Here is a 14337-nt window from a genome sequence, read left to right on the forward strand (position 1 = left end):
GAACAGGCACAGCCACCGCAATACCTGCGGAGGCTCCGTGCCCGCGATTAGGATAACGCCGTCAGTCCCACGGAACTCACCTCCATCCACGACCGCTGCGGAAACAATGCAACGATAAACCCAGCATCCCAGCGGAAGGCAACACGAACACCATCCCTACCATCAAACCAATTTCCAAATGGCTGACAGAAGTAAATACAAAACACACTACACAGGACACCCATCCACCTGAAACACCCACACCAATCACAAGCCACAATGACACCCCCCCAAGCACCTAAAAATCCACTGAAGTCAACACACCCACCTAGCACCTGACTGGCAACAACCATTGGGACACTACCACGACAAAGAGTATAAAAAGATTCCCACCCACTACCACAATCCTTTGCACCACAGCATAGCTGCAAGCAAGAGGCTCAATACGACTAACAGCAGACACAAAAGTCCACACATACACCCTGCACACAAACACACCCACCACACAAACACCCACCACACCATTCCTACACACCACACACCTGCACATCCCAACCCACTCCACCCACACCTTGCACATCACACGTCATGGCACCAAAGAAAAATCCTAAATTCACTGACACAGAGTTGAAGGTCCTGGTGGATGAAATCATCCGTGTCGAACCCCACCTATTCGGCACACTAGTCCAGCAGACCACCGTGGCAAACAAAAACCACATGTGGGACAGGATAGTCAGTCGGGTGAATGCGTCAGGGACCGTGCCACGAACCAAGTACGACATCCAGAGGCGGTGGCACGACCTCAAAACAAGGGTCAAAGGCATCCGTACAAAAAATCACCTGCGGGCACACCACACTGGCGGTGGCACACCCCCGGGCCCCATACCCTATGCAGAATGGGAGGAAAAGGTGCTGGGCATACTGCACCCAGAGAGCCTTGAAGGAATCGACGAGGGAGAAGAGGCTGGTAAGTACAAACCAAGCACCACTATCAAACCGACATGGTCTGCCTCACACAACTGAGAGGACACATCCCCCAGGCCCCAAACCATGCATGTGGGCCACATACTCACCAAAATGTGAACGACTCCCAACAGGCCCCCATGTCCACAGGGAGGGTGGTGGTGTTTGTTGGGAGGTGGGTGGTGTGTGTTGGGAGGTGGGTGGGGTGTGTTGGGAGGGTGGTGGTGTGTGTTGGGAGGTGTGTGGGGTGTGTGAGAGACCAGCACTACGACTCCCAACAGGCCCCCATGTACACAGGGAGGATGGTGGTGTGTGTTGGGAGGTGGGTGGTGTGTGTTGGGAGGTGGTTGGGGTGTGTTGGGAGGTGGTTTGGGTGTGTTGGGAGGTGGGTGGGGTGTGTTGGGGGTGTGTTGGGAGGTGGGTGGGGTGTGTTGGGAGGGTGGTGGTGTGTGTTGGGAGGTGGGTGGGGTGTGTGAGAGACCAGCACTACGACTGCTAACAGGCCCCCATGTCCACAGGGAGGGTGGTGGTGTGTATTGGGAGGTGGGTGGTGTGTGTTGGGAGGTGGGTGGTGTGTGTTGGTAGGTGGGTGGGGTTAGTTGGGAGGTGGGTGGGGTGTGTTGGGAGGTGGGTGGGGTGTGTTGGGAGGTGGGTGGTGTGTGTTGGGAGGTGGGTGGGGTGTGATGGGAGGTGGGTGGGGTGTGTAGAGAGGTCAGTGATATGTAATGTTGGAAAGATGAAAACATGTCATGTCCACTGCATTGATCATTAAAATCTTGTCCCTCAGGTGATCGCAACCTGACTGGCGAAACCAGCAACCGTCTGCAACAGTCGCCCCACTCACAGCACGGACTCTCTGGGGACGATCCCACTGTCAGCTCAGGTGCGGAGGACGAAGCGGGCCCAAGCCGACTCCCAGGGCCATCAGGCTCACAGGACATCCCTGCCTCCACAACCTTGGCCTGTGTCACCCCACCAACACCTGCCATAGTGACCTGTGCAGCCACCACCACCACCACCTCCACCACCACCAGTACCACCACTCCTGCCTGTGCCACCCTGCCTGACCCATCGCACGACGCAGGGCCATCTACATCCCAGCCAAGCAGGGAGAGTGGACGGGAAAGGACAGACCAGAGGGCACATCTCACCAACAGGAGTGCTTCTCACCGGCGAGGTGTGGAAGGACACCCACCCCATCCTGCTGCAGAAACACTGGAAGCCCTAGCCAGAGTCCAGGCCTCCTATGAGCGGGGGCAGACACAGGCTGATCGTGCCCACCAGGACTCAGTGGAGAACACCAATCAGTTGCGGTCAATTGACAGGCGCATAGGGCAACTAGTGGATATCATGGGCCAGGTAACATCACTGTGGAGGGACTGGTTATCCCGCACCCCCCCCCTCAGCCAAGTGCCCAGCTGCCACGGTCGCCAACACCACCGCCACCGCCACCTGAGCCCATGGACACGGATGTGGCCCCTGACCAACCTGCCCCCCAGCTGTCTCTGCTCCAGCTACAAGACGGAGGGGCCGTCCGAGGCTGGAAATAGGTGAGAGCAGCGGGGATGCACCATCCACCCGCTCAAAGAAGGGCCGCCAATGACATTAACCTTGCCTGACCCTGCCATTCACCCGCCAACTATCCTGTCCCACAACGCCAAGTATTGGCTCTGGTCTGCTGGACTAGCTGGACATCACCCAATGTGGTGTCACCTCGGTCTTTTCATCTACCATGACCTTCAACTCACACTCCCCCACCCAACACTTACTTGTAAATATCCACCAGCATCAATTCACAACCTGTAAATAAATTTCACTTACACACTCAGTGATGTGTTGCCTCCATGTTTTAATCACATGATTGTCTCAGAATCAGACGTCACCAGGCGCAGGGAACTATGTCGGTGAGAATTATGCCTCAGTGGGAGTGACCTAGGGAAAATGAGAGACAACAAACACACGTCAGGAATCTGATTCACACCCATCACAACACACTGTACTGCAACATACCACAAACCACACTCACCACCAAATCTGTGGATGAGAGGACACACATCATGGAGCCTTGCATGTCCACAATAAATACAACACACACATGCAAACATAACCTACCAGAACAGCCAGCTTTCAAACACCATATCCACACACCACCAGCAAACATACATCACGCATTGTCAACCTGCACAAGAGGTAGTCACTCACATTCAAGGGAAATAGCGATCAATGAGCTGACGCCTCTGGTCCACACCTTCTTCCTCACCACTATCCTCATCAGTCGACATGGGTGGGATGGGAGGCCGAGGGACTTGTTGGTCTTCAGGGTCCAAGATCAGTTCAATGTCATTGTGCAAGGCCAGGTTGTTGGCCTGCACCTCCCCCGCGGAAGGCATGCACCGCCATGGTGGCGCCACTGACTGAACATTGTTGCAAAAGATGCAACCGTCGTGGAAGTGCGCACTTGCGGTTGCCGATGTGTGTCCGTGATGGCACGTGCACAGGCAGCCAATGGGAAGAGGTACCGCGGGGCGCGTATGCGCCATCGACAATGGCTGAAGCCGTGCACCGCCACACCAGGGCCTGTCATTGGCCCTTTTCAAATGAGGCATCCAGGGGGAACCAATAGCTGGCGACGTATGCCACTGACATGGGCTCAGGGCCCTATATATGTGTGACTTTCACAAGCACACATTCACTGCTTTGATCCAGTGCTGCCTGTGACCATCACCTCGACCTGCTGCTGCTGAGCTGACCAATGGCTGCTGCCTGTGACCATCACCTCGACCTGCTGCTGGTGAGCTGACTAACGGCTGCTGCCTGTGACCATCACCTCGACCTGCTGCTGCTGAGCTGACCAACGGCTGCTGCCTGTGACCATCACCTCGACCTGCTGCTGCTGAGCTGACCAACGGCTACTGCCTGTGACCATCACCTCGACCTGCTGCTGCTGAGCTGACCAACGGCTGCTGCTGCTGTGCCACAGTCCAGGACCTTGCCATGCAGAGAGTGCGAGAGACCCGGTCTCGTCCCTTCACCGCAGTGGAGCTGGATGTCCTTGTGGACGTTGTGCTCAGCCACTACCAACGGCTCTACGGTGCACCCGGACAGGTGGTAAGTTCAGTGGTGTACATGTTGGTGGCCATGAGGTGTTCAGTGGCTCCTGTCTTCTGCAAGCCCGGCGGTGTGCTGTGGGACCTTCACATGTGTAGTGCTGAGCATGGCTGCATGTAGAAACGTGTTACTACGATGTTTGTGCATGTCATACTGTCCACTTACGTTACCCTCTTGTCTCCAATCATGGTATGTATGTATTGCGACTTATATAGCGCATGTATCACCCGAAGGCATCAAGGCGCTTGCTTAGGGAACCCGTCCTGGTATTCTCCTGTGAGATACCCCGGCAGGGTATCCACAAGGTGAAAGCCAGGCATCCCGCCGCGAGGGGCCGTAGTGGAGATTAAGCAAGCTATTGCCCAGAGTCGCAGAGTGTGACCCCGTGAGTCGAGTAGGCACCGGAGCAAGAATTGTTGAGTCCGTGGAATTTTTTGAGCCCGAGTCCCGCCGAGGCGGGGAATCGAACCCTGGTCCACGGCCGATCTCAGCTTCCAGGTCTGCCGCCTCTAACCACTGAGCCACGCTCAGCTGCACCTTCGCAAGGCCGTGTGGAGGACCATAGCACGTGATGTACGGGCAGTGGGGGTGTGCAATAGACGACACACACACTGCCACAAGGGCTGGGACGACATATCCAGGCTTAGCAAGAATGTGGCGGAGATGACACTGGGGATGATTCCAAGATCTACATGTCTGGCCCGCCGCACCATGACCCCTCTTATGCACCGTATCATTGCTGTGACGCATCCTGACCTGTCCGCCCGGCTGAGTGGGGATCCACAGCAAACTAGTGGTAAGCAGAATGTATGTGTATGTTACTTGGGCCTGCAATGCATGTATTGGTGCTCAGACACAGTAGTGACTTCCGTGGTGCGTATGTTTAGCTGAAATACCATGTTGGTGCCATTAGCGGAGTGAGCGTTGGCATTTATGTCCGCCAGGTGGACTGCCCACTTGCTTAGTAGTTGAGGGTTCCAGGACATGCCGTTGAGGTCTGTGGTCCCATGGCATGACATGTGTGCAGATCTACAGGCGCTTGCCATGTTCGTATGATGTACATGTTTGACAGCCAACACCGGTTCTTTGATGTGAGGATGACTGGTAGGGGTGGAACGTGTGCAGGATGTGTGCTACATGTACTATGTATGTAATGGAATTCTAGATCTGTTGTCCTTCAGTACGTGAGTGTGGCACTTACCCACACCTCGTTTCTCTCTATTTCAGCTTTGGCAAAGGGCACTGACCCACAGACGATGGAGATGAGTGGTGGCAATGCTTCCGGATCAGAGGTCACACACACGCAGACTGACACTGAAGAGGGCAGCCCCGGAGAGGGGGACAGGACCGTCCCTGAGGACTCACATGTGGAAACACCATCGCCCTCATCCTCAGAAAGTGTTGGTGAGTCCTCACTGTTGGCACAGACAGGGAGTGGGAAATCGACACCTTCAGTCGGGACACAGCACACAGGGCCCACACTGTCACCCACTGCAACATGTACTGTTCGTGCTCGGCAGAGGAGGGGGAGCAGAGTTGCCTTCGGTGCAGGAACCGCCGCCCCTGTCCCGGTGACACAAAATGCACTTTGTGCAGAGGCTGTAGATCTGCTGCGACAGCTGTGTGTAGGGCAGACCAACATGATCAATGCATTCCAAGACCACGATAGGAAGTTGGCGCAGGTGGTGGCATTCATGGAGGGTATGCACAGGTGTGGCATTCATGGAGGGTATGCACATGTTGCTGGTCTACACAGAACAGTTCAGTCATTGGCAAACACTGTATCTTCTGCCATTGTACAGTCGCAAAGACAGGGTGCTACTTCTGTTCCCCCATCCACACCACTTGATGTCTCAGGGGGGAGTGACTTCTCAGAGCAGGACTCTTTTACAGGTTATTGCATTAGGAGCAGCCACAGGCAGCAGGGCTGGGCACGGAGAGCACAGACCCCATCCCCTAGGACTGGTAAATCTGGCACCAAAGACGACGTGAGCTACACTGGAGTTGACACACAGGATCCTCAAGGGGTGTTGGTGGAAATGGCTTCACATGCTACACAGGCATCCCCCACAAAAGGTAGTCCCAAGGGAAGGGCAACTCCCAAGTCCAGGGACACTACCAGGGACACCACGAAGGAAGGTTCAACTCCTAAGAGCAGGGACACTCCCTGGGACAAGAACACTACAAAGGCAAGGCCACCTCAAAAGAGCAGGGACACTCCCAAGGACAAGGACACTACAAAGGTAGGGGCAACTCCCAAGAGAAGAGACACTCCCAGGGACAAGGACACTACAAAGGAAGGGGCAACTCCCAAGAGCAGGGACAATCCCAAGGACAAGGACACTGCAAAGGAAGGGGCAACTCCCAAGAGCAGGGACACTCCCAAGGACAAGGACACTACAAAGAAAGGGGCAACTCCCAAGAGCAGGGAAACTCCCAAGGACAAGGACACTATAAAGGAAGGGGCAACTCCCAAGAGAAGAGACACTCCCAGGGACAAGGACACTACAAAGGAAGGGGCAACTTCCAAATGCAGGGACACTCCCAGGGACAAGGTTGCTTCTAGAGACAGGTACACTACAAGGGAAAAGTCTTCACCCAGGGACAGGGCACCACCCAGGGATCAGGGAACTTCCAGGGACAGGACACCTCCTATGGCCAAGGCACATCCAAGGGACAGGGCTTCTCCCATAGACACTAGCTCCATCAAGGACAGGCATACATCACCCCTGGCTGCACTGAGGCTGATGTTGTTGAAGGAACGTAGTAAAGATTTGTCCGCGGTGGAGTCCCCCCATACCTCTACTCCCATCCATGCCCGTCAGAAGCGGAGGAAGGAGTACCCTGTAGTTGCATCCCCCATTACACATGATTTAGAGGGCAGAAGGCAGGCCCACAGCAAACGACAAGCAGGGTCCAGCACGTCCCCAGAGAGCAGACCCCCACCAGCAGATGATCCACCTTCGCTGGGTGATGTTGCAGATAAGGCCACACCACTTACCAGTCCAGTCATGTCCAGAGTGCACTCACATATCCTTAAGAAACGTAGACACACACCATTGACACCTGAACACCCCGATGTCGTTCAAGTACAGCTATCCCCAGCTCCCAGGGCCACCCTGCCTCCTGGCCCATATAGCCCTGTGGCTCATCATTTCACTGGTCCCAGTGGTGCAGCTGCAGTTGACTCTCATGTGTCAGATGTTGGCACTGTGTCTGTTGTTTGCTGTCATGCTTCATGTAGTAGCACTGTCTCTGTTGTGCCCTCTCCTATTTCTGGTGCTGCCAGTGTGTCTGGGTCTGTGGCTCATGTGTCAGTCAGTAGATCTGTGGCTGTGTCTCACACTCCAGTTTCAGGTGCTGGCAGTGTGTCTGGGTCTGTGGCTCATGTGTCAGTCAGTAGATCTGTGGTTGTGTCTCACATTCCTGTTTCTGGTGCTGGCAGTGTGTCTGGGCCTGTGGCTCATGTGTCAGTCAGTAGATCTGTGGCTGTGTCTCACACTCCTGTTTCTGGTGCTGGCAGTGTGTCAGGGTGTGTGGCTCACGTGTCAGTCACTCGAGCTGTAGCTGTGTCTCACATTCCTGTTTCTGGTGCTGGCAGTGTGTCGGGGTGTGTGGCTCATGTGTCAGTCACTCGAGCTGTGGCTGTGTCTCACACTCCTGTTTCTGGTGCTGGCAGTGTGTCCGAGGCAGGTAGTTCAAGCAGTCCACCTGATTCTGTGATGTGAGGTGCTGTTCACTTCACTCCCATGTGATTTGACTTGGTGTGTACATTGTCCATTGTAACCAGCCTTGCACTGTTGTTGTCGTTGGGACGGGTAGCTTGACCCACGTACTGGTGTTGCTAGTGATGTACCTGCTCTGTTGTCCACAATGCCCTGTGGCTGTTCTGATACTGCATTCTGCCCTCTCATGGGCTGCCTATCATGTACCTGCTCTGTTGTTCACAATGCCCTGTTGCTGTTCTGATACTGCAGTCTGCCCTCTCACGTGCTGCCAATGATGTACCTGTTCTGTGCTATGGACTGTTGATGCACTTATCCCCTCTCATGTGCTGCCTCTGATGTACCTGCTCTGTTGGGCACCCTGTTGCTGTTCTGATACTGCATTCTGCCCTCTCATGGGCTGCCTATCATGTACCTGCTCTGTTGTCCACAATGCCCTGTTGCTGTTCTGATACTGCATTCTGCCCTCTCATGTGTAACCCTGGGCGTAGTTCGCGGAGCCGCATTCCGCGGAGCTACGCGAAGACGCACTTGCACTCCGCGAACTACGCGTAGCTCCGCGGACATGCGTAGTTGCTTGCTAGACCCGTTCGCGTGCCGTTTTTTGTCTTCGGGAGCGCGGTGCGCGTGTTCGGGGCGCTGCCTGCATGCTCGAGATGGCTAGCGCGCTAAGTTACCCAAGAGGTTTGTCCCGCCCGCTTGCGTTCCCTTATTTCCTGTTCCTGGTCACAAGTAACGTGTTCGCGTTGTGCAAGACATGTTCGGGAAGTCATCTTCTCGTTCGCACTACAAAAGTGCGTGATCGCGCTAAATATCGCGCGAACTTACCCAGGCGGTCGCGATGGGCGGAGCCATCTTGGATTTCACACTCTGGCTATGGTTTTGGGCCTACTTTAGCAGCTAGCTCCTATCTCTTCAATCCTGGTCTTTTCACCCACTTTTTTAAACTTTCTTTAGTTATTACCTATCTCTCTCTGTGCCTAGGTTTATATTTTTCATTTTAATTCTACTTTTACAACTTTTTTTCAACTTTTCTCTTGTTTTATATTACTTCCTTCTTTTACCTTGCTTCTTCTTTCCCCTACCTTTTTGTCTTGAACTTTTCTTCTCCCCTCCACCCAGAACCATGGTGAAGGGTGCCAGCAGCATCGGCGGCTCAAAGGGCAAGGCGGCTGTGCCCAAAAAAACCCGGCTGCCTTGCGGCAGAATGCGCCCCGCAGGAGTGACGGCCCGCCAACTTTTTGGGGAGGAGGAGGTGGCTGCCCTGGTCTTTTTTATCCAGCGCCACCTCCCCTTGACCTTGGCAGCAGGCGGCAGGCCCGGCTCCGGCTACCGTATTGAAGAGCGTCTCCGGCGGTGGGCGAAGGTGCACCGGGCAGTCTTCCGCTGCTCCGGTATCCGGCGTACCCACCATCAGCTGTCCCACCGCTGGGCAGACATTTTGGACCGGGAGCAGGACCTGTTGGACCTGCTTGGTGTCGAGGTTGTGGGTCTTGGTGAGTGGCTACCCAAAAAAAAAGTGTGTGTGTATATATATATATATATTTATATATATATATATATATATATAAATGTTTCGGGATACTTAAAAGCCTACGCAAAGTTCTTGATATGCTTCCAGTGGGTGCCAGACAAACGCTTGTGCATGCCTTGGTCACATCGAGACTTGATTATGCCAACCTACTTTACCTGGGTATCACGGCCAAAAATCTCAATAGTCTCCAGGTACTGCAAAATGCCACAGCCCGCCTGGTGCTGAGGCTTCCCAGGAGAGCACCCTCCAAAGCTGTGCTAAGGTCCCTTCACTGGCTTCCAATCCGTGAAAGGATTACTTTCAAAGCTCTATGCATATGCCATCGCATCTTTGGAGGTAGAGCACCCAGCCCTTTGAACAGCCTCATCACCCCTTATAGACCAGAGCGGATGCTCAGATCCTCTGGCACGGGTCTGGCTGTTGTCCCCAAAATACACAAAGCTCGAATGGGGGGCAGATCATTCAGGCTCCTTGCAGCCAAGAATTGGAATATGCTACCCTCCGAACTACGGCTTGAACCCTCTGAGACCAAATTCCGCAGAGCCCTCAAGACCCATCTCTTCCGCCAAGCATTGCTGTAAACTCTTATCTTCTCATCTGTATACTCTCAGCGCGGGGACACGCCGGTGCGCGTAACCATGCGCTTTATAAATCTCCCAAATAAATAAATATAGTAGTATAAATATTGTTATTGTATCTTTCTAAATCTTGGCTGAATAAGTAATGCGATGACTGTTGCTCCTAGTTACATTTCCGATGTATTCCGTTATATCTACTGTAATTGTATGACACTGTTCTTCTTCACTGACTCTTGCGTGTTGTTTCAACTTGCCGCTAGCTGTTGCTGTTTATTGATGTGACATTTTCTTTATTGTAGAGAACTGAAGTTAGTTAATGCTATTAATAGAGTCTTGTCCTTCCTTTGTCCGTCAGTGAAATAGCGGTGGATGGATAATTGTACGTAGTTTGCATATTGTAGCATTTTTTTCACGGGCTTCTCTTCTGCATGAATCCTCCTCTGGCAATGAATGATAAAGTTACTTTGTTCTTCTTACCTCAGCCAGGGCCGGCTTTAGGCATGTGCAAGCTGTGCAACTGCACAGGGCCACCAAACTTCAGGGGCCACCACACCAATATATATCCTTAATTTAATAATCCTCTGAGGATGGATACATATTTGCGTGGCGGCCCCTGGCAGGGATTTGGTGCCTCCGGCTCTGTTCCACTTCCAAACACCCTGACTCCCCCTCTTCACTGGCCTCCGTCCTGCACCCCGACCTCCTCTTCCGGGGCCCCCTACCTACGCTCCCTGCCCAGGACCACCATGAGCCTAGAGCCACCCCTGCCTCAGCCCTCCATAGAACTGATGTAGTTTGTTTAATGAGTGGGTAGGCTTGGCAGCAGTAGCATTCAGTCAGCAGCAGAACAAAATATGATGCAACAAACGTACAATTTCGTGTATGCACAAAGTTTCTGCATGTCTCCTCCTTGTGATCTATGCATTTTGCTGGCAAAAATGAAAAAGAAATGACTACTCACAGATAATTGATTACCCCATTCTTGAATCTTGAATCGGTGGTGTTGTTCAGGTGTTACTGCCTCTGTGTTACTTAGTAATCTGCAATCAGAATGTTTATGGAACATTTGATTTGTTTTCTCCAAGTATACAGTCAGTGAATCCTGCAAGGCAGTAGTCATTTGGTAGATCAATGTTTGTTTCTTTTAATGTTCTAGCAGTGGTTTTTGATTTGAAATGATGTCTATGTTTCACAGCACTCAATGTTTTTCTCTTTGTTTATTATTTCTTACATGATGAACCACAGAACCCAGGGGCAAGCAGAAGGCTGGGACCGAGTCGGCGGGTGAACCACCACAGGCACAGAGCTCCTCTACTGAGGATCCTGCTGCTGTCCCCAGTAAGTCCAACAGTGCTTTCTTTTGAAACAATGATATTTCCCTAACTTTGTAACTGAGCTTTTTTTTTCAACCGATTAATTACATTTACTTCCTAAAGAAATTTTGACTCTTTAGTTAAGGTATTAATCTTTTCCATAAATATGTGATAAAAATTAGAATAGCTGTAGGCACAGGGTCCACTCCTGTCTTATGCTTTTTCCTCTGTAATGTCTCTGCTTTGGCAATTGACACCAACCAAGTATGCATCCAGATGTTGGTCTAGTATTTTGTAAACGTTAGTATACCACTAGTAGTCTTGTGGGAATTCTATCTTCTATGGAGTCATATACATATTACATAACTATGCATGCACCAGAAAATTGGATGTTGGTGCTGATAGGCAGGTTGGACCTTACTTACACCTCAGTCACAGAACTCTGAGGAACCCACAATTCACTGAACGACAACCTATATGGGCTCAGTCATTGGTCAATTATTCAATTATCACACTCCGGAACCCCAATACCAAGATGCCCAATGCTTTTATTACACAATCCATAACCTAAGTAACCCCCTTTTGCTCACTCACTCGTGTAAGTCTACAAGACAACAGACACTGAAAATAAACTTCAGAGTCAAAGTGGTACTTCAAAAGCTTTATTTTGTTAGAAGTAAGTAAGTAACATCAATGTTTTTAAGTTGTTCCATGAAATACGTCGAGGGGCCCACCAGAAAAATCCAGAGTTAAAAAAGGCTGAATAAAGTAATCAACATTTGTACAGCTACTAGTGCACGATAGGGAAATATGGGAAATGTCGGAGACCCCTCACCATTGAACGTATACTGGTTACATATGCCTCTTTTGGTAAGCTCTGGAAATGTCAGCTTCGTAGAAGGAAATCTTCTCATCTGCCAAAAATTAATGACAAAAGTGGTGCACGTTAGACAGTATGAAATACATTTAGGCAAGTTTTATGCAGCCATGCTAAAAAAAAGTTGTAACCTGTAAGCAAATTCGATTCCACAATCCACATACAAAACGTAAATACGGGCCCTTTTATTTTCCAACCTCTTCAGGTGTATGCATTGAACAATCATGTTGCCTCAAAGGCGTCTTCTACTGCGCAACAAGCTGCGAGGTAGCATGCGCAAAATTGGATACATTGATGTACAAAGGTTACATAGTTCACTTCAAATTTCCAAGGACTAGAGTAGCAGTACAGATGAGATGAGCTTGGGTACCATACCATAACAAATGAATGCTAATATGTGTAGTGACTCTGCTGTACTATGCAATGTGGACTACTACTGATTACATACGTTGTACTTAACTGTTTTGCAGAACTCCATTCTTGGTGAACAAGTACAATGGGGGCTGTGCATCCATCTAAAAAGGTGTACTTATTTTTATAGGTGCAGAACCCGTACCATCCACCAGTGCCGACGGGGACAGCGGCGCAGCGTCAGCGATCCCGGAGGGGACAGGAGGATCAGAGGCACCTACACCAGCACCAGCAGCAGTGGGGGAGGAGCCAACAGCGGTGGGCGATGGTAAGTTACATTCAATAGTGATCCGCATTACTTGGTGGGAGGGGAAAACTTCCTCACTGTACTCTGAGAATTAAGAACTTGAAGTTCTACTGGACAATATATGACGCCACCTTTACTTGTCATTACCGTGCTTAGCATTACCAATACAGTAATGCAGGTGGCTGATAGCAGTCGGATGCATGGGTTGTTGTTGAAGCATGGAAAGGGGAAAACACAGCTGCCTGTGTGGTTGGGAGACACACCCAATATCGGTGGTTAGTGGATAGTCTCAGCAGCAGCGGTGTTTTGGTCAAACCCAAAGGCAAGGGAAGGAGGGGACGACTGGATGCATGGGTCGTTGCTGGTGAAACACAAACCAAACAAGGTTTGTTGCGCGATATAAAGAATGATAGTCTCTACTAGACATTTACTACTCGCTGCCCCTGTTAATTAATGTTAGTTTGAGACTGTTCCCGCCTTCCCTGAAGCAGAGTATATAATATAAAACGAGATATCAAAAAGACAGGTGTTCGTTCGTATGTGTGTGACTGTTGAAGTACACCCATGCTACTAGGGCAGGCATAATGCCGTGCCAAAAAGTCCAACAAATAAATTATATAGGCCGTAGAATGTTCAAGATAGATGCAACACAATTTTTTGTACTCAGCTTGCTTGCTAGTGCTACTGTGCCACTATGTGTTGAATCAATTTTGTGTTATTGATTTGCTGGGATTTTGGATTACAACAATTCTGTTTCTTTCTTTATAGTTACTCCTTCAAAACGAACAAGGAAGGAGTTGGCAGTCCGGGCCCGGCAGCGGAAACTGCAGGCCATCGTTGAGGCCTACCGCCGGCTGGTGGCTCAGGCCGAGGAGGAGGAGGTGGAGGCGGCGGCAGCAGCTGCTGCCTCTTCCAATGCCCCGGCCCCCAAGCCTGCAGGAGTACGTCGCCGTGGTCAGGCAGCCGCCCGCCGCCGAATTTTTACATCATCGGCGGCCACCCCACAACATGCGTGCCAATGTAGGTGCCGGGAATTTCAACAAAAGATTTTCCGCCGGGTAGCGAGGCTTGAGGAGGAGCGGGTGAAGCTTGAGGATGGAATAGAGGAGCGGGTGAAGCTCATTGTGGACAAACACCTGAAAGCCCGCCGGCTTTGAGATGGACCCTGTTTGTTTGCCCCTTTTTCAATCCTTTTGTTGGTGGGTGGGATTTGGGTGTTGGGGTTTACATTTAACTTTGAAATTTGGTTGGGGTTAGGGGAGGGTAGGGACAGCTGTGGGGTAAGATTTCATATATATTTTATTTTTGTATCATCTTTCTTTATATTATGTTAAAATAAAAATGAGACACAAAGTTATTTTCCAAAGAAAACATTTGAAGTTCATTTGTGTTTGTTGGGGGGGTGGAGGGGGGACTGTTCCACCAAATAATGTACGTTGTGCAACATCGCAACGTTTAATTGGCCATGCAGGTCAGGGGACAGTGCTTTCGAATAAAAAAATATATTGTCCACATCTTTAACATGCAGACAGATAGATGCGGTAAACCCTCACCGAGTTATATTTGTAGTATTAGAAGAACTACCAGTCTGTCTTGCGTTAT

The 14337-nt window shown here is 51.0% G+C and overlaps 1 long non-coding RNA gene across 1 annotated transcript; it reads left to right on the plus strand.

Moving 5' to 3' along the window:
* The first annotated feature begins 10764 nt into the window (after positions 1 to 10764).
* On the plus strand, positions 10765 to 13983 carry LOC144767273 (uncharacterized). The gene is made up of 3 exons (XR_013598128.1): positions 10765 to 11225; positions 12619 to 12756; positions 13504 to 13983. It is a non-coding gene; the product is annotated as an uncharacterized LOC144767273 (long non-coding RNA).
* Positions 13984 to 14337: the final 354 nt, after the last annotated feature.

Source organism: Lissotriton helveticus, chromosome 7, assembly GCF_964261635.1.
Source record: "Lissotriton helveticus chromosome 7, aLisHel1.1, whole genome shotgun sequence".
Classification (NCBI taxonomy): domain Eukaryota; kingdom Metazoa; phylum Chordata; class Amphibia; order Caudata; family Salamandridae; genus Lissotriton; species Lissotriton helveticus.